Source organism: Marmota marmota, unplaced genomic scaffold (assembly GCF_001458135.2).
Source record: "Marmota marmota marmota unplaced genomic scaffold, marMar, whole genome shotgun sequence".
Classification (NCBI taxonomy): Eukaryota; Metazoa; Chordata; class Mammalia; order Rodentia; family Sciuridae; genus Marmota; species Marmota marmota.
The window spans coordinates 5572470-5592572 of NW_026000221.1; the positions used below are offsets into that span (position 1 = coordinate 5572470).

Here is a 20103-nt window from a genome sequence, read left to right on the forward strand (position 1 = left end):
GCAAATATTATCAGAATCATAACAGCTAATTTTTATATTCATAAATTTACAGAATCATAAAAGCAAATATAATGCTTTATTTTTGGTTGAACCATCAACTAAATATCTCTACAAGTTAAAATAGTTGAATCTCATAGGGCTGGGGTTGTGGCTCAATGGTAGAGCACTTACCTAGCAAGCGCTGGGTTCAATCCTCAGCACCACATAAAAAAATAAATAAATAAAATAAAGGTATTGTGTTCATCTACAACTAAAAAAGAAATCTCTAAGAAAAAAAAAATAGTTAAACCTTGGCAACTTTGTATAATCCAATCTATGTCAGTGGACTTCATGCCTAACTTAAATGTGTTATGCTCGAATTCGGGACTCCCAAAAGACCACCAGAGACCAAGATCAATGTAAGCAGCAAAGAAGTGTTTATTGCGAGCTAGCTTGGTCCTCCACACGCACACAGGAACTGGTGATGCTGAGAGGCCCGAGCCCAGGGTTTGCAGTAGTTTTATACACCCTTTGGGGAAGGCAGAGACTTCACATACATCATAGCATCTCTTAGCAAATTATCACACACCGCGGGGAAATCATAAAACAACTCTAAAACATGATTAGCACATTCACTGGTGGGAATGAGTTGGGTAGGGGTGATTGGTTAGTACAAGAGGGGGATTCGTTTGAACTGATTGGTTTAGGCCATGAGTGGAGTACATGCTGAACTACATGGTTTCCCAACATGTTATCAACCACCATAAACTACTGGGAGGGTCATTTGGCATCCCAGGTATTTTCTCCGTCTCATGCTGATTGGTGGCTTCTAGGGGATTGCTATGGGTCCCCACCTAGCCTGACTGAGTCAGAAACACTTGGCGAAGCAGATCTGTCCTGTTATTTGTAGATAAACAACTCAGCAGGGTGGGTTTGGGCCTAGGAGTGCTCTGTGGGTCTTTCCAAGGACAAAGGTCGCACCCCCTTCCTTGGACAGGCTTTGCTCTGAGATAGAGGCTGGCTTTTCAAATGCAGGCATAAATCTTTAGCATAAAGCAATATTAGTGAATATGACAGTACTTGAAACATTATATTATTTATGATAAATAGACTCAAATTTTATCTCTGTTCACTGTGAGTCAGTCTAATCTAAATAACATGGGGCGTGGGAAGGGAGTTGGGTTTGCATTGTGTTCTGTCCTTTACAGAACAGTTCGCAGACATGATCCTATTTGCTCTTCCGGCTACCTTAAAACCCATTTCATAGATATGTATTTGTTTCTTGGTGGGGCCACAATGATAAATGGACAAGGTTTTCAAACATATAAACATCTAAGCTGTTAATGGGATCTTCAGTTTTAAGAAAAGCCATTTTGCTAATATGATAGTTCTTCAAATTTATTCTCTAGGCTTAAAAAATGTTCAAATAGGGAATGGGGTTGTGGCTCAGTGGTAGATGGTTGGCCTAGCATGGGTGAGGCACTGAGTTCAATCCTTAGCACCACATAAAAATAAATAAATAAAAATAAAGGCATTGTGTCCACTACAATTAAAAAAAAATATTTTAAAAAATGTTCAAATAATGAAATAGTAGCATTGCTATGTTACCATTATTAGACTACTTCTTGCTATTACAGCTGCATTAAATGAGCTTGTAAGGTCAGGCACTGGTGACCAAAAGGAAGCAGATTAAAAGCAGCTGAACAAGGCTTTATTGAGATTCACTCCCGGGCAAGACCCTCCAGTCCAACAGAACAGATCTGGGGAAATCGTGCCCAGCCTCAGCCGAATTGGAATTTTATTGGGCTGAGGGCAGGAAGGAAGGGCTTGGGACAGGAAAGGGAGGTTTTTAGAGTCCCTTATCCTCCTGGGGTTGGTCAGGGGAATCTTTCTGAGATCCGTATCCTTCCAGAATTGGTCAGGAGACCCTGCTGATTGACAGGTGGTTATGGGGCGCCTGATTGGTTGCTCTTTCATGCCTAGTGCTTTGTTCCCTTAGCCACCTCAGACCGACCTAACAGAGTTCAGTAATCATATTTCAGGTTTGATTAAGGATTTCTACTGCTCCTTGAATCCACGCTTTTAATGGAATGGCTTTTCTAACTCAAAGACAAGTAAAAATTTAATGTCAGCTTTCCTATGAAAGCTTGCCTGAAATTGTGAGGGCCGAAAAGGATTTTGATTTTTGGAAGAGTGTAGTTCACTGATATTATTCTTTATTTCTTGGACTTTGTGACTTTTGTGAGAAGTTATGGTGGAGTTGAGATTTTAACATTGGCTTGAAGAAAGTCTTTTGTGGGTACTTGTTTCAGTCGGTTTTTCACTGCTGTGACCAAATGATCTGACAAGAATAATATCGGAGGAGGAAAAGTTTATTTGTCACTAATGGTTTTGGAGGTCTCAGTCAGAGGCCGACTCCATTGCTCAGGGCCCAAGGTGAAGCAGGACATCATGGAGAAAGGATATGGTGGAGGGATACAGCTCAGGAAGCAAAGGGAGACATAAACTCAGGTCACAAATTATAAACCCAAAGGCAATGACCCACCTCTTTCAGCCACACCATACCTGCCCCACAGTTACCATCCAATTAATCCCTATCAGAAGATTAATGCACTGATTAGGTTAAGACTCTCATAACCCAATCATTTCAACTCTAAACTTACTTGCATTGTCATGCATTTGAGCTTTTGGGTCACCTCATATCTAAACCATAATAGTGCTATAATTTTGGATGCTAAGTGTCCCACAAAGGTTTGTGTATTAAAGCTTGGTTTGCAGCCTGTGGGATAGTGCTGGAAACCTCAGGAGATGAAGCCTAGTGATAAGTTTTTAGGTGTTGAGGACATGCTCTTGAAGGGGATTGTGGGACCATAGTTCACTCTTTTTCCTTTTTCTCTTGTACCTGGTCATGAAGTAAACCAATTTCCTCTGCCACATACTCCTTCCATGATGTACTGCCTAGACATGGTTCCAAAAGCCACAGTGCCAACTGATCATGGACTAAAACCTCTGAAACTGGGAGCAAAATAAACCTTATCCATTCATGAGTTGATTGTCTCATATATTTACTATAATAATGAAAAGCTAATACAATGGCTAAAAGAAAAAACAATTGAAAAAAATCTTTAGACCTTCAATTTTTTAGAATCTATGACAAGGAGATCTACCTCCATACTCTAGCACATGCCTGTGGAATTCCACAGATGTGGATTCACCAAAGTAAATTTGAATTTTGTGTTCATCCATATGAATTTGTAAAATATACTTTATTGAGTAGTAGGCCTTTTGATTTGCATGTTATTTAATGTGTTCATTGCAATTGTTTTAGCTACCTCTAAAAGGTACGATGAAAGGTCAGGTATCTTCTCCCAGAGAAGAAAGGGTGAGAAACATGATGCTGAGTAATTTTTTCTCCTCATCTTAAATGAAGCCATGATGTCATGTTGATTGATTTTTTACAAATCTCTTCTATCTGACCTGAAAAAATCAGAAATGAATTTTGCTGACCCTCCTTATTGATTCTTGTAGAGGAGCAGCCTCAAATCTCTGCAACTCTTTCTTATCCTTAATTCTGACTCCTAAAAGTCCTAGAAAATGCAGGGGGTGGGGGTCAAGAGGTCAAGGAATTTTAGGCTAGTTCTGTTGTAGGGGACAGACAAGGCAGGACAACTAAGACAGCAGGAAGTAGTTTTATTTGGCTGCAACCAGGCTCAGAGGGTAAAGCTTTCGATGTAATCAATTAATCCCCCTAAGAGTTCAGGCAGTTTCAGAAATTTATCTCCAGTGTGTAAGGGGAGGGGCTCAGAAGTTCACAAAAACAGCTTTTCCTTTCACTGTTCTGGGCAAGTTAACCTTCAAGGATGGTGCCTGAGAAGGGGAGAGCATCTTTTCCCCTTTCTTCCTTTCCCCTGCCAGCTGCTACCCTGGAGCCCAAGTAACATCTTCTCTTATCTTTGAAATGTAAACATCTCTGTGAAGCTTGGGCCAAAGGCCAGAGGCCCACTTAAAATAATCTGTTAATCTGTTTTTCTTATCACACTCTGCATTTGCAGACACACTTCCCTTGAAAACCTTTACAAATTCACACACACACACACACACACACACACACACTAGATAGTTCATAAATGTTTGTGAAAAACTAGTAAAGAGGTGTTTAGCACCTGGAGTGCTGATCTCTTTCAGGCCTGTGGCCAAATTTAAATATTGTAAGATAGAGTAACAGGAAATAGGGGGCTTATTACATTGAACTCTTTTGTTGTTGTTGTTGTTTTTTGGGGGAGGTACTGGGGATTGAACTCAGGGGCACAACCATTGAGCCACATCCCTAGCTCTATTTTGTATTTTATTAGAGATAGGGTCTCACTGACTTCCTTAGAGCCTCACTAAATTGCTGAGATTGGCTTTGAACTTGTGATCCACCTGCCTCTCCTTCCGGAGCTGCTGGGATTATAGGTGTGAGCCACCACACCTGACTACACTGAACTCTTTTGTACAGATTCTTTTGCTGATAGTCCTAAGATCAATTATGGTGAAGATTTCTGGAGAAGCTTAATTAAGATTTTCTGTGCAGGAGAAGGTGACACTACAGTTCTAGCCAGAAACAAAAACATTGGATTTATCTTATACCCTTTCAGATACATGTGTTTTGGATGTGACATGATATAATTAACACGTAAATGACAATTAGAGTGCTTGGCACAAAGTGAACAGTTAATAACTATTGGTTTGTCTTTCTTTAGTAAGCTTTTGACCATCAAAGATAGTTTAGTAAATTAGGTAATCCGTTTTCAGCAATTATCACCATCTAATGAGTTTCAATGTCTGATGTTCTTGCTTCATATGATGACTCAGCATGGCCAAAATATGAGTATGAGATGGCTGCAACTCAAAGATGATATCTCACATGACTCACACTGTCCTGCAAAGGACCCTTTGCAGCTGTGCCTCGACTTGTATTAATTTTTCACAGTATAGACCACATGATCCCAATTTTAGTGGCTAGGATATATCTGGATGAAACTCTCCAGGAACTAGTAAGTGTGTTCAGCTTCTCAGAGCCATCAACTGTTTTGCTGCTCTTGTTTTTTTTTTTAATTGATTTTATTATTTTTTTAAATGCACAACAATAGTGGAATGCATTACAATCCTTATTACACCTATAGAGCACAATTTTTTGTATCTCTGTATATAAAGTATGTTTACGTCAATTTATGCCATTATATGTGTACTTTTTTGCATTACAATTCTTAATACACATATATACCACAATTTTTCATATCTCTGTTTATGTATAAGGCATGTTGACACCCAATTCAAGTCTTCATACATGTACTTTGTATTTTGCTGCTCTTGTGATTGCCACTTGCTTACTGGAACTGACTGGTGCCCAACACAGTCCCCAGCCCTCTCCTGAATCCTAAGAAATAATTCACCTAGCCTTCTGACTTGGCTTAACCACCATAGGTATCCTATTGTGCATGATGGGACCATTGTCAGAGAGGAATAAGGGAGGCACTACTCAGCAAAGACTGACTTTCATGGTGAAATGAGCCAATATTGCTTAGTCCTTAGCAGTTACAGATTGCTTCTCATCTATTGTCTTGAAAATTTCATCTGTATATTAATGCTATGAAATATATCCAGCAAGTATTTTTATTCCTCTTTATCCAAAGTTTAAGAATACTGTTGGAGAATGTTCTTACACTCTTTCATATTTTCCTTCTTATGAAATGTATATGTCCAGTGTTTTGTTTGTTTGTTTGTTTGTTTTTGGTGTGTGCAGGTATCAGGGATTGAACCCAGGGGCACTCGACCACTGAGCCACATCCCCAGCCCTATTTTGTAGTTTATTTAGAGACAGGGTCTCACTGAGTTGCTTAGCACCTTACTTTTTGTGGAGGCTGGCTTTGAACTCATGATCAGGCTCCTCCTCAGCCTCCTGAGCTGCTGGGATTACAGAGTGCACTACCTGCCTGGCTTTATATGTCCAGTTTTTAAATGAAATAGTTTGGTAACTAGTTCCAAACAAAATGGCAAAGCTTCACCTCTTAAACACCCAGTTCCTCAGGGGATACTTTGGAAGGTACATTGCACGTATTTGGGGTATTCTTTACCCCAATTGCATTCAAATTGCATGTATTTGGCTTGAATCCTTTGTGTTTTGAATCAGTTTCTTACAATAAGCTTTTATGTTGCCCCTTGGAATAAAGAAACTGCTTCATGAGTAAACCATATTAAATGTGCACAGCATTTTTTTTTTTAAAAAATCAACATTAACAGTGATCTTATTATAATCTTGAAGCAAGCAAGGTGATTTCTGATCACCTTGCTCTGGCAAAGGGTCTTGAAAAAAATTGTTGCAGAATCACTTGTTTATTATTATTATTTTTTTATATCCTCTTAAGCTTCTACCCCAAAGAGTAGGCACTTTGTGAATATTTGTTGAATGAATATGTGAGTGAATTGCGGAAGGTATCATTGTGATGGTCTTGGAGATCCGGAAAGAGTCCTTGTCTTGGGTGTTGAAGATTAAACACCTGAGAAACACCTAGATAAGCATAGAAAGCAAGTTTTATTTAAGAAAGGAACAGAGATGGAGAAGTGGGGCCCAGAGCTAGATGCCCACAGGAGTGGGTGTGTCTTGCTCTTTTATAGACCTCAGAACCTCCCACCTTCCCTTTCTTCTCCAATATGTGCCTGAGGGCAGTTAGGAGGGGAGGTGGATAATCAGTTGTGTTACGAAAGGAGGTCTTAGCAACCTGTTGAGCTGGGAAATGTGATCTCCGAGGTTAGCTGTTAGTAACCCGGTGATAAACAACCATCCTCATTCCTCATTCATTTGTTAACTTCGCTGACTGCCAGACCTTCAAACCCCCTGCCTCAGTTTGTTGAGCAATGTGACATTTCCTGTCCCCTTGGGCTAGGCAGGGCTGCAGGCAGAATGTTTTTTTGGGCAAAGAATACCTGTGGGGAGTTTGTACAGTGGGCTCCTTTTATAGAATTATTCTCTTAACCTTGTGTTCCCACCATCCTCATCTATTTATCCCCTTATAGTTACAGATTGATTAATAGGCCACATTTGAAATTGAAAACCATGTATCCTGTACATTAACCAAACTGTCCACAAACCAATTCCTAGATATCTTTCTCTTCAGAATTTAAGTTTTCTAAGAACATGGACTGTGTTGTTCATCTCTGTATCTCACACTCATTTTTTAAAAGCAGAGTATTACATATATTAGTTTCTCAATCTTTTTTGTTGAAAGGATTTTAAGCTTATAGGGAATTAACTCATCTTTCTATATTGTGATACCTAGAGTTAAAATTCTCATCCTTCATAAAAAGTTTTCAATAAAGATGCTGACAAATAGGGAAAACTTTAAGGTTTGGCTTTCACTGAAATTTTAAAATCCCTGATGGAAATATCAATAGATAGTAATGGGACAAGACCTTGGGAGAACTAAATTTTTTAAGACACAGAGCAGACAAATCTGTTTCCCTTAAATGGGGACCAACAGAATCACTGTAAGGACCATGGATATTTAGTCTAAAAATTTGGGAAGATATAGCAGTATTTTTCTTCCAAAAGGAGAAAAATGTTAATTTTTAAAAGCTTTCTAGTTTGCTGTTCAGCACATGGCTCTTGTATCCTTTCCAATTTATTTCTTTAAGTGACAAATTTAACACAGCAATAACAAAAACAACCCTAAAATATTATTTATAGTCCTGTAATAGAAAGAACTAAAAATAAGTGCTTAGTCTGGGGCTGGGTGTGGTTGGAATCTCAAGAAGCTGTAGCAAAGGTGTAGAGTGCATTATTTCTCTGTAACTGTTATTCCAGACAGTAGCCAATTTGGGTGGATTATTTATAGACCAATCTGCTGCGTGACAGGCAATTCCCTGAGTGAAGCCTCAGACAGCAAGGTGCCTATGAAATTGGCGTGACAGTGCAGATTTCCTCCAGCCACAGGGAAGGGACAGCAGGGCAGCCATGAGCAATACTCCCCCATCACCCTTCTGTTGTCTCCTTTTAACACAGAATTTCCCAGGGGTTTTGCAAAAACACTGATGCATTTTAAAAGGTGTGATAGTAAATTCCCCAGTGCAGGCTTCCTTCCCTGCAGAGACAAGCCTTAGAGCAGGCAGAAATCTGGGTTCCTGACTTGGAAAACAAACAACTGGGGATGAATGAAGTGCAGAAGAGTGAAGAAGCTCCACATAATGAAAACCTTTCTGAGTACATCTTTCATGCTGGGGGAAATTAGCATCTGAACCGAGGCAGCCCTTGGGCTTGGGTTGCCAGGTAACCAGGGTACCCGCAGATTTCCATTTTTACTTTATTTTTGATTCAGGAAAGCCCGTTGTTGTTTTTTTTTATAGAGATATAAAAGAACACTCCCCCTCATTCCTTCTCCTTTAGGTTTAACAAATCACAGTCACCTGTTGGTGGACAAAATGTTTTAAAGGACACAATTGTTTTTAAAGATTTAAACTGTTAGAAAATTCACAGGGGACGTTAGGATGGAATCAGAGTGTGATAACTGAAGGGCAAGCAATGTCCCTGCTTCATATTCAGGCAGCCAGCAGGAAAGCCCTGTTCCTCCCCTGGGGGGACTCTCCTTTGTCTGAGCCAATTGATCTTTTGGCTGCAAAAATTCTGGCTCTTCAGCCCCCTGCTATCAATTTCCCACCCCTAGGAAACACCCAGGAATTAATAGTGAGGTGTCTGCTCCCCTTGGCTTGATTTTAAGTTTTTAAACATTTAAAGGTAACTCATACTTTTCTAAAAACAGAAATTGTCAATACAATAATTAACCAAGCAGGATAGCCCTCCCTTCTCTCTTAAGGAAGGAAGGTGGATATTTAAAGCTTCAAGTTTAAGGTTAAACAGTTTTTTCCCAACTGACATAAAAGCCAACAAACTGGATGGCTTTTGTAGTCCTATGAAGCTACAGTTAAATTAAGTCTGCAGACCAACAGTTTTGTAGTCCTATGAAGCAACAGTTAAATTAAGTCTGCAGACCAAATCTCTTGTGGGATTTATGCCTTTAGAAGGTACCCAGCTGGGCTTGTAAGTGTGCTTGTGTGGACAGCCAAGATTTTGCTAGGTGTGCATATAATTAGTCATCTCTCAGGATACCTCACAAGAAGCTTGCCATGATGATGTGCCCATGGTGTGGCAGACAGCATGAGGCTGAGCTGTTTAAGGCTTATCAACCACACTCCAATGTTCTTCCTCTCAGCAAGGCGATGCTCCAGGAAACCTCACAGGGAAGTTTCTACAGTTCTGATTTTTGAATATTAGTGGAGCTGAGAAGTCAGAGCCTCTATCTCATCACACTGCCTACCTAGGAAATTTGTGTCTTTAATATTTTTGTCATTTTTCAAAGCTATGGACAGAATGAAGGCCAAAGCAAAGTGGGGCTTAGTCTGGTTGACAACTGTTAACACTTTGGATAGGTAACACTTGATGAATCAATGAGATGATTTTCTGTCAGAAAAATTAGGACATTTAAAGAATTTCATTGAAATGAGCAGAGTAAAACTCTAGGATTTAGTGGAATTCTTAAAGTCACTAATAACTTGCAGTAAAAGTATTCTTGGTTGAATTCTCAGAGCCCACAAGCAGACAAAAAGCAACATCAATGGCCAGATGTTTGTAGATGCCCTTAACCCTTTGTCCTCTGATGTTAGAGACAATTCTTGGGTTAGTTATAAATTAATAATGCATATTCACAGTCCCAAAGTGGGACAAATTAAAGAACATTACAAAGTGTTATTTCTTTCTCAGCATTTCTATACAAATGGAATCTGAGTAAGATGAACATCAAGGGTAATGTAGAAGATATAGAAGGGAAAGGATTTTATAAAAAGCAAAAAAAAAAAAAAGTTTGTAAATGGTACTTGGGCAGGTTTGATTTCATTCCATAGTATTCTAGGCAAAGAAGATGGTAAGCAATAAATAACTGGTTATTTCTATATGTTTGTGTGTATTCGTGCACATATATATTTGTTTATAAAGAACATATATGATTAAGTAAAGCATCTGTACAAAATGTACAAATCTATTTCTCTCTCTCTCTCTCTCTCTCTCTCTCTTTCGGGATTGAACCCACAGCCTAGTACATGTTCAATACACAGTACTCTACTCAGACTTACACTGCCCAGCCTCAAACCTCATTTTAAGCATAAATGAATACTACTACATTCTCCTAATTCTCTTTTAGAGGTTAGATTCTTTCAAATCTGGGGAAATGAAGTCACCCCCGTTGGTCCAACTGTAGGACAGTTGGTGTGTGCAGTAGTCAGGATGGCTAGGATAAATATTTTTCAGCATACAGTCTGTCCTCAAATAAAGGTATGATTTATTGAATTGCAAAGGGAAGGCAGACTCAGGTGAGAGCATCAGGAGAGCTGAAGGATGAGCTACGGGGGGATATGCCCACATGGAGTTAAAATGCCAGAACCAGGATATGCAGATTCAGAGACTAAGAAGTGGCTTCCCAACAGAGGAACTGCACCTGCCCTCTGATGGTGAGGACTCCCCGGGAAAGAATTTTTAGACTGATGAAGAGACACTGTTCTGCTCACGCACATTGCCCTAGCATCCCAAGGTCATCATTCAAAGCCACACCCCACTTTTCTCTTCTGCCTGCCACTCTTTTTCCTCTCTAAGAGGAAAAAAAAAAAGAGAGAGAGAGAGAGAAAGAAAAAGAAAGGAGGAGTTATTTTCATCCCAATGTGAGTGGATTGTCTGTACAATGCAAAACCCCTCTCCTCCTTTTTATACTCAAATTACAGGCAAATGGCTTTAGAGTTTATTCACAATTCCTCAGAAAGCTGAACGTATCTTTTAATGTTGAGTGAAAGGCTGGACATGTTGAGTGCAGGCTGTCTGGTCCAGTTATGCTGTGGCTCCCATGGATGATTTCCAGCTCGTGTCTGTTTTGCCAGTAATTGGATTTAAATTGCAGAATGTTTTTGTCTTATTTATGTGCATTATATTGTTTATGCTGTTAAGTTGCAAAAATGGTATTGCAGTGATTTGTGGGAACTTTCCCCCTTTTAAAACAATCTGGTTTTGTCTAACGTGAGACTTTTGTTTAGGATTAAAATTGTGTCACCAGAAAGTAATTGTGTCACCATTACTATTTATATTTGGTTTGCTTTTATACTGGGTTTCCTCAGCAGGCTCTTGATCAAAGTATGCATGAGGTGGAGGACAGAAGCTGAAGAAAAATGACAATGGGATGCAATTTATCCTTGTTCCCCAAAGACTGGGATGGATGTCAAGGAGCTCTCTCCTCATGGAAAAAAAGGTGGCTGACCCAAAGCATACAGCATTTAGGAGGATTTTCATCCTGAGATGTTATGACCCACAGCTGCCTAGAAATGGGGAAGAAACTGGGGCAAATTAAATGCATCTCCTCTATTCACGTATGTATATAATGTGTAGTTTTGGGGTGGAAGGAAATAGAGGTCAGGGTTATAGTATTTGCTTGTTCAATCCTAGTGCTGCAAAAACTAAATAAATACAATTAATTAATTAATTTAAAAATCCATTAGGTTCTACTTGTGCTCTTCCACAGATGTGATGAAGTCCTTTCTCTCGAAATGTTTAGGAGTAGGTTGAGGAAGGGGTTTGAGAACCTATATCCTAGGGAACCTAACACTTTTCAAAAATTAAAAAAATTTTGCCTCAGAATTTACTACCTGAAAACCCTATGTAAGGTAGGGGAGAATAATATTTTGAGTTTCCCTGTTTAGAGGCAAAAAAAAAAACCAACCCCCAAACTGTGGAAATGAATATACATAGATGGCTTCTGAACATCAAAGAAATTAGCTGTTGCCAAGGGCCATGTGCCTTAGTTATGAAATCATAAAACTTGGGAAGTGGAAGGTACCTTTAGAATTATTTAACGTGGCTCTTCCAGTCTACAGTTGAGGAGACAGAAGTCTCATGCCAATTAATGTAGAGAATTTTCCCAGATCTTTTAAAAGTGGTTATTTACAAGAAAGAAGAGCACATATTTTAGGTGGCTTCTCAGGTTATTGAAAGTAGAAAAAAACAAAAACAAAACAGGTACATCTTTTTCTTAAGACTCAATGCACAAAAAGTTTTTAAAATTTATTTCCTCTTTTTTTGGTGCATTATAGTTGTACATATTGATAGCATTTGTTGTTACATATATAATATTTTTTTTTCAAGAGCAATTGGTCAGTGTTAAGCTCATTAATTAGCTTTCCCCATGGATCCTTAATATTTCTTCCTTGGCTTTTTTCAAAAGAAACGAAATTAGGGGGTAGGAAGGAAGGTGTCTGAGAAGGGTCTTCATTATTATTATTTTTTATGCTTAGAGAAGGAAGCCATTGCTTTTAAATAAAAATCACGGTGTCTTTAACCAAAAATTCTCTTGCAGTCTCATGACTGCTATCTAGAGAGATTTTTAACGTCTTGACTTGAGCACACATAGCAATTAGGAGGTATTACTAGGTTAATTAGAAGCTGTGCCTCTTAATGATTTAAAATTGTTCAGGGGAGAAAATTGCAAGAGAAGAGAGAGTTCAGGGAGAGAACTCATTTCCAAATGCTGCTCTCCTGTGAAGGTCATGTTACTGTTAGAGCAACATACACCTGTGTTTTTATTAGAACTGTTCATTAGGCTTTCTTTGTATCAGCTGTATTAATTGAACATTAATGTATTTATCAAAATGATTTCTGCTCATTGACTAAAACTAAAATACTAAACCAGTGTTGACCCTGACACTATTAGTCTCCTTGAAATCTGGGCCTCCTGGATTTTATACTCTTTTAGCCTTTTGGACTGACGTCTTCTGGTCAGCTTTGCTGGACCCTCTTCTCCTGCCTGCTGTTGCAAGTTGTGGGTACTCTCTTGGAGCTTAACCCCACCTATGTCCTAATGACTAGCAGCCATTTAGTTTCTCAGTCTAAACTATTCTAGGAACTCCTGATACTTTGTCATCCTCAGCCTCAATATATCCAAATTGAATTGATACCTGTCTCCACCAGATTTTACTTATTTAGAAATAAGTAAATATAAGTGCCTTCCAAAGGGCCGCTACCAAAAGTTAAAATATATGGAAAGAGAAAGGAAGAAAAAAAGGAAAAGAAAGCATAATGAAGAAATAGAGGGAGGGAGAAAGAAGGGAAAAGGAAAGGAGAGAAAGAAAGGGAGGGTCAGCAGTCACAGCCAACTTAGATATAAGAAAGGACAATCTACTTCCTACAGAAGTAGACTTCACATTTTCTATGGAACAGACTTAAATATGCCCTGAAATGAGATGAAGCAAGAAAGGTCTGCATTACAGCTCATTAAGACTGATGACAGTGTCTGAAATGATGTGACTTACCCTGATGATTTTATGACATCTTCAGCAGTGACAAGATTAGAGATGATTTCTGTCTGATCTGTAACACCAGGGATCACTTTGGTATTCATTGCAGTACACCCGAGAAAGTCCAGTATAAATCGTGCAAAGAAGTACTGTTTCTGATTTCACCAGAAAGCTGCCAAGCTAGAAAATACTCTAAGTTAGAAATAGTGGCACCAACTTTAACGCTTCCTTGTTCCTTTTACTGCAAATCTATTCTGTCTTCAGATCCCTATAGACTCTGTCTCCACAACTCTTCAATCTCTCTTTTCAGCTCTGTCAAGGCTGCTGTTGACGCCTTGTTCTCCTTCTGACTCAGGCTGTTTAAATGACTTTACTCCTTCCCCAGCCTATGCCAGTCAATGGAAAACTTATTAATCAGCTTTTTTTCATGGATCCTTAATATTTTTTTTTCCTTCCTCTTTCCATAAGAGAAATTAAATGAGGTGATGGGAAGGAGTATGTTTCTCTAAGTACTCTGAAAATAACTATTATTTCCTTATGCTTAGAGAAGGAAGGTATCCATTTTTAATAAAAATCACATGGTAGGGGCTAATGTTGAGGCTCAGAGGTTAGAGCACTTACCTAGCGTGCATGAGACACTGGGTTCGATCCTCTGCACCACATACAAAAATAAAATAAAGGTATTGTGTCCACCTACAACTAAAAAATAAATATTAAAAAAATCACATTGTATTTAAGAACAGGAACATTGTTTTCCTCATCTTTGGTTTCTTCATGCAGTGGAACCTACTGGTAAAGCAAGCCTGGTATTGTAGGTGTGATTTGTTATCTACACTGACTGGATTGGAATCAGCAGAGCTGCCCTGCCTCAGGACTTCTCAGACACTCCTGGCGCTTCCCATGTGGGACTCTATCTGGGCAGTCTTAAAGAGTTACCTGCCCATTTAAAGGTTCTATTTCTTTTTTTTTTTAATTTTTTATTGTTGGTTAAAGGTTCTATTTCTAATTCCTTATATTTTTATATTGAATAAAGGGCCATGAAACCTTATTTGGTACCTACTTAGCTTTTCATTACAAAGACCAAGTTTTTAAAAATATTTTTTAGTTGTTGATGGACCTTTTTGGCTTTATTTTTATGTGTGCTGAGGATTGAACCCAGTGCCTCACGCGTGCTAGGTGAGCGCTCTACCACTGAGCCACAACCCCAGCTCCAAGACCAAGTTTTGTAAGAAGTAGATTGTCCTTTCTTATATCTAAGTCGGCTGTGACTGCTGACCCTCCCTTTCTCTCTTTCCTTTCCTTTTCCTTCTTTCTCCCTCCCTCTCTTCCTTCATTATGCTTTCTTTTCCTTTTTTTTTCTTCCTTTCACTCTCCATATAGTTTTATTTTTGGCAGAGGCCCTTTGGGAGGAGCTTATATTTACTTATTTCTAAGCATTTTTCTCCTTTTATATATTATTTCACTGTTCATCATTCTTTCACTTGTTTCCCTCTGTTTAACATATCACACTCCTGATTTTTCTCTTTGTTTCCATTTTTATTATGACAGCTGCTTCATGGTTTAGATCTTCTATTATGGTAATAATTGGTTCTCCTGCCTCCAAAGATGTACCCTCCATGTTAAAGTCCATGATCTTTGTGAAATGCAAATACTACCAGGGGCCCTTTAGCCCTGGGCTCTGCCTATCTCCAGCTCTCTCTCCAGAATCTTTCCTAGGTCTTCAAGTTGAATTGCTGGCTTGATCCTTCTGAGCCCCCCTGCTCTTGCTTCCCTCTTTCTAATGCTCTGCGCCATTCCCCACCTCATCCAATTGACTTAGCTACCCTGGCTCATTTTTCAGAGGGGTCCCTGGTGTTGGTGAGAGTCCTTTGTCCCATGGGAGTCTCCCACAGTAGAACTGACCACTTTTTCTACATGCCCACTATGCTCTGTACATCATCTCAGTAGCATTGGGTAACACCACAAGAAGGTGACTCACACAGCTGCTATGCTCCAGGCTCCATTCTAAGCCCTTTACATGAACCACTTGCTTAGTTACATATCTATCTCCCCTATGAACCCCTCCAAGGATAGGGAAAATCTTAATATTTTTAATTTATTTTCTTTTATTTATGCAAGTAGTAGATAGAATCAGAAAAGAAATCCCTAGTCTTATAACAAATCCTAACTACCTGTGTCTATGTCCATTCACTGTTTTCCATCTCCTTTTGTTTCCCAGACCAGCTCCTCTGTCTATGTCCTGAAGCCTGTTCTCTGGTACCTTTTCAGGAATTACTTTTCTATTATTTTTGTTTCTTTCTTACATCTTTTAGTGCAAGAAACACTCATATTTCTGGTTTTCAAATCTTGGCTCTGTAACTTACTAAGTGTAACCTTGGGCAAATTAGTGGGCTTCTCTGGGCCTCAGTAACTTCATCTCTGAAATGGTGATACTTTAGGTAATTAAATGAGCAACATGATAAAGTATATGGGCCAGTGCCTGGCACAGTGTAAATCCTGAATTAATGTTAATTGTCACATTATTAAAAATCGTTTGCAGCAGCATATACAATGCCTTATTACCATGTAATACAATGCCTTATTACCAAGTAACCTTTGGGCTATTGTCCCCCTGTCACTGCCACCCTATTTACATCTCTGCTTTCATTACTTGAAAGAGTTGCCTATACTTGTTCTCATTTTATTTCTGTGACAAACTCACTGGAATGGAGATTTCATCCAAATCCATCTACGAAAGCAGCTCTTACCACATTTACGAAGGCCACTAATGATTTATATTAAATCAGAGTCAGTTGTTGATTCTCTTTCCTTGTCCCTCTTGTCTCTCAACAGCAGCTGACTTGACTGATGACATACTCTCTCTAGGTATCAAGGACACATAAGCACATTCCCTCCACCTCTTGGGCTCTGCTTCTCTGACTTATTGCTGCTTCTGTCCTCTCCTCTACCAGACCTCTGAAAGCTGGAATCCCCCAGGGATCAGTCTTTGGTCCTATTCTTTTTTTTTTTTTTAATCTGCATTCTCATTCTACAAGAGCTGATCTACTCTTATTGCTTCTGATAATATTGATAGGCTGCTCAATCTTCAAATTTATATTTGTTACCCAAATCTCTTTCCTGGGCTCCTCAGTGCTAATATTGTACTGATTTATGGGCATTAGTCCAGAGATTTCTAATACACATTGTGAGGGTAACGTGCCCAAAATAGAACTATTAACATCTCTTAGCAATTGTCCTTTCCCCAAGTAAACAACACCATCATTCATATTAGACTCAACTTAAGAATCATTCTGGTCTCCTCTCTTAACTTTGCGCTCTGTTAGTGTCTCCACCAGCCTTCTTTGCCTTTTGGTCCCTGATGTCCCGTCCGGCAGGACACATCAACGTGGGCAGCGAACCTAGATGGGGAGGAATGAAGGGACAAGAGACAAGAAAGGTGACAGCAAGACAGGTGTCTGATCAAGCTGCAGACTTTTATTGTTCACACAGGGGTATTTATATGCTGGGGATGGGGAAGCTCTCTAATCAACAACTGCTGGATGTGGGTGGTAAAACTGCCAGGTGCAAGATGTCTGATTGAAAGACCCTAGCCCAGTAACCCCGAGGCTTAGTTACAGAATAACCAGGCCATGTCACAAACCTGCGCAGGCACCAGAAGTGTTTTTGAAATCAGTTAAGTGTAACCGATTAAAAGGAAAAAAACAGGATGGTTGGGAAAGAGCAGAAGAATAGATTCCAGGGCATGCCTGACTAAACAGGGGCTAATAAGCAGGAATAGAAAAATCAGAGTGCTCATATGTAACTGTCATATGGTGTAATTCCAGGAACATAAAATGAAAAATAACTTTACCCTTTAGGTAACCTGTATGTTGGGTTCAAAATCACCAATAAGAAACCTGTTGCTCACCGCGCGCGCGAAACCTGCCCCCTTGACCCTATGAAAAACCTGTACCCCAACGCCCGGTGTGCCAGTTCACCAAAGCTCCGGCTGAGGTTTCGCTGAGCACCCGCAGGCGCCTGTGTATCAATAAATCGCCTCTTGCTTTTGCAGCCAGTGCCTCGTGCGTCTTTCTTGGACAGGGAATCCGTGGGTCTTTCATGATGATCCTGATAACTGCAGGATGTTCCAGGGAGATAGGTAGCTGCAGGATGCCTCCCAGGCAGGATGTCTCCCAGGGAGCTGTCAGGCTAATCTTTGAAGGAGAATTTCCTTCTAGTCCCTGACACCCTGACTCTACTTGGGTACTCCTGTTTCAAATCTTCCTGAGCAATCTTTCTAAAACATACATCAGATCATGTCATCCCTTTCCCTAAACTTGGAAATACTCTAAACTTCTGTTATGCGTAAAATACAACCCAGGGCTGGGGTTGTGGCTCAACGGTAGTGTGCTCATGTGTGAGGCACTGGGTTTGATCCTCAGCACCACATAAAAATAAATAAATAACATAAAGGCATTGTGTCCAACTACAACTAAAAACAAAACAAAACAACCACAAAAACTCCTTGACAAAATGTAGAAGGTTTCACATGATTTTATTCTTGCTCTCTTCAAACATAGCCCTATTAGATTTCTTTGATCTTGAATATGTCAAACCCATTCCAGTATCAGTGCCTTTGCACAAATAGCTCCTTCTGGAGATGTTCTTTCTCTTAGATTTTTACATGGATGCTTCCTTCTCATCATACAAGTATCAAGCAAAATGTAGCAACAGGTATCAACAGAATTACCTCTATTTAGAATTCTTAATCTTTTAAAAATTAACTCTTTTATTGATGTATATTTTATTTTTATACTGTTACAAGAAGTCTAACTTAATTTTATTTCCAATTTTAGCTATTTGTTCTAACACCATTTTTTCAATAGGCAACTATTTTCTCCACTGATTTGAAGTGCCAAGAAAGGACACCTTGACTGCTTCTACTGGCATTGTACGTGAAAGAATAGGTGAATACACTTAATAGTCCAGATCTGGATTTAACATTATAGCCAGCAATTCCTGTGGATGGGGTCAAGGTTTGTATTTGTTGAAAATTACTCTGCCTACAAAGATTTTTATTTTTCACTGAAATCTGCAATCCAAAAAAATGTATTGACAAATGACTGTGACTATCTTGTGAATGTTATCTGTTTTATTATTCTTTTTTCTTTTTTGTTTCTTGTTTTTGCTGTGCTAGGGATAGAACCACAGACTTGCACATGCCAGGCAAGTGCTCTATCCTTGAGATACACCCTAAACATTTTGATTTTCATTTTGAGACAGGTTCACTAAGTTGGCCAAGCTGACCCCAAATTTCTTTTACTTCACTCTTCCAAGTAGCTGGGATTATAGGTGTGTGCCACTACATCTGTCTTCAAAGTTAATTTTTATGAAAAATGTCTAGGTTAAGTTTCTTTGAGTTTGAAGTTGTTACTCAACTCAATTTTCCTTAATTTTGAGCTTTTTCATCTACAAGGTAAAGTTCTGGCCTCATTAGCTTTAAATCCTGTGATTGTAGACTTAGGCTTTTTAATGGCTTTCCCCTTACTTTTTAAAATGAATTCTATTCATGAACATTGACATACAAGATGTTCTGTAGTTTCTATACTATTCTGCGTTGGGGATTATAGAAATTGAACCATTTTTAGGTATTTCTCTTTTCTGGAAAAGCATTTGTCAACATCAAGGACTTGTTTGTTGTTAGCACTTTGAGGTTCTAAACTCTCCCTTGCATCCATTTTTGTTCCCCTTTTATCTCAGTTGCTACATTTCTGCTTAAATATAGGACCAGATAAACTGTTGATTATGGCAGATACCCGGAAAGTAGGCTGGAGTTCTGCAAACTTTACTATTTTTTCTCCCTATTATTGCTGGATATTTCTGATCTTCAGAACTGAAATGCAGAAATATCAATGTTTGCTCAAGGTCATCTTTTTTTTTTTCCTAATAGCTGTGCTGAATTTGTACTTTATTTGGGCAATTTCCATATCCGAAGGCTCAGAATGCTCTCCTATGTGACTCCCCTTTTGCCCTCTAAGAAGAAAGTCTAAACATTTTAAATGGAAATAGCAAGCCTATTATGTAGGAAGTGGGAACATAGCAGAATGTCATTTTGATAACAGAAAGCAAGAAAACTCCTGAACATATTGCCCAACTTTCCTATTCTCAGTACTCAATAAATAATGCATTCTTTAAAGCCTGCATCTTTAGATGCAAACCTAGTTTTGGGTAAAGAAGAAAGGCATTTCAACTCTATTATTGGCCTTTGGACTGTTTCTGTTTTCTACCAGTTCTGAAATTGCAGTCAATTAGGTACTTTTTCTTATGACAGATTGGAAACCAGAAGGGAGCTTTATGAATTCAAACAGAGAAATTTGAGCTAAAAATGTCTTTACAATACTGCTTTTCACATCTTCTCTTTAGAATTTATAAAGAACATTAATTTTCTGATACACTTAATTATGGCTTAGTTTTAGACTTAGTCTTACATAAAGTTAATAGTAGGAATGCTTTATTCTGAACTCCCATTTTTAAAATTTATATACTTATTTTAATCATTTGCATTATACAATTGGTAGAATGCCTGGAATGAATTCCCACACCTTCTCCTTGATTATCAGTTCTGGTTTCTTAGACTTGATTCCTTGTTGACCTGTGATAGTTAAACTTTTTTTGAGTTTGAAGCACCATCTGTACTCATTCTAAGTCCATGGCATGATACCTTGTTGTTGTTTCTAGTGGGAAAAACTTCATTTTAATATCTTCATTTGTCAAAGATATTTTAAA

The 20103-nt window shown here is 38.8% G+C and overlaps 1 long non-coding RNA gene across 2 annotated transcripts; it reads right to left on the minus strand.

Moving 5' to 3' along the window:
- Positions 1-1212: 1212 nt before the first annotated feature.
- Positions 1213-17438, minus strand: LOC125612953. 2 transcript variants are annotated; one of them, XR_007343438.1, is made up of 3 exons: positions 17316-17438; positions 8597-8600; positions 1213-1223 (listed from the first exon to the last, which is right to left on the minus strand). It is a non-coding gene; the product is annotated as an uncharacterized LOC125612953 (long non-coding RNA). The 2 variants fall into 2 exon arrangements; XR_007343437.1 differs by lacking the exon at positions 8597-8600 and adding an exon at positions 16195-16197 and having other exon boundaries at positions 17316-17432.
- Positions 17439-20103: the final 2665 nt, after the last annotated feature.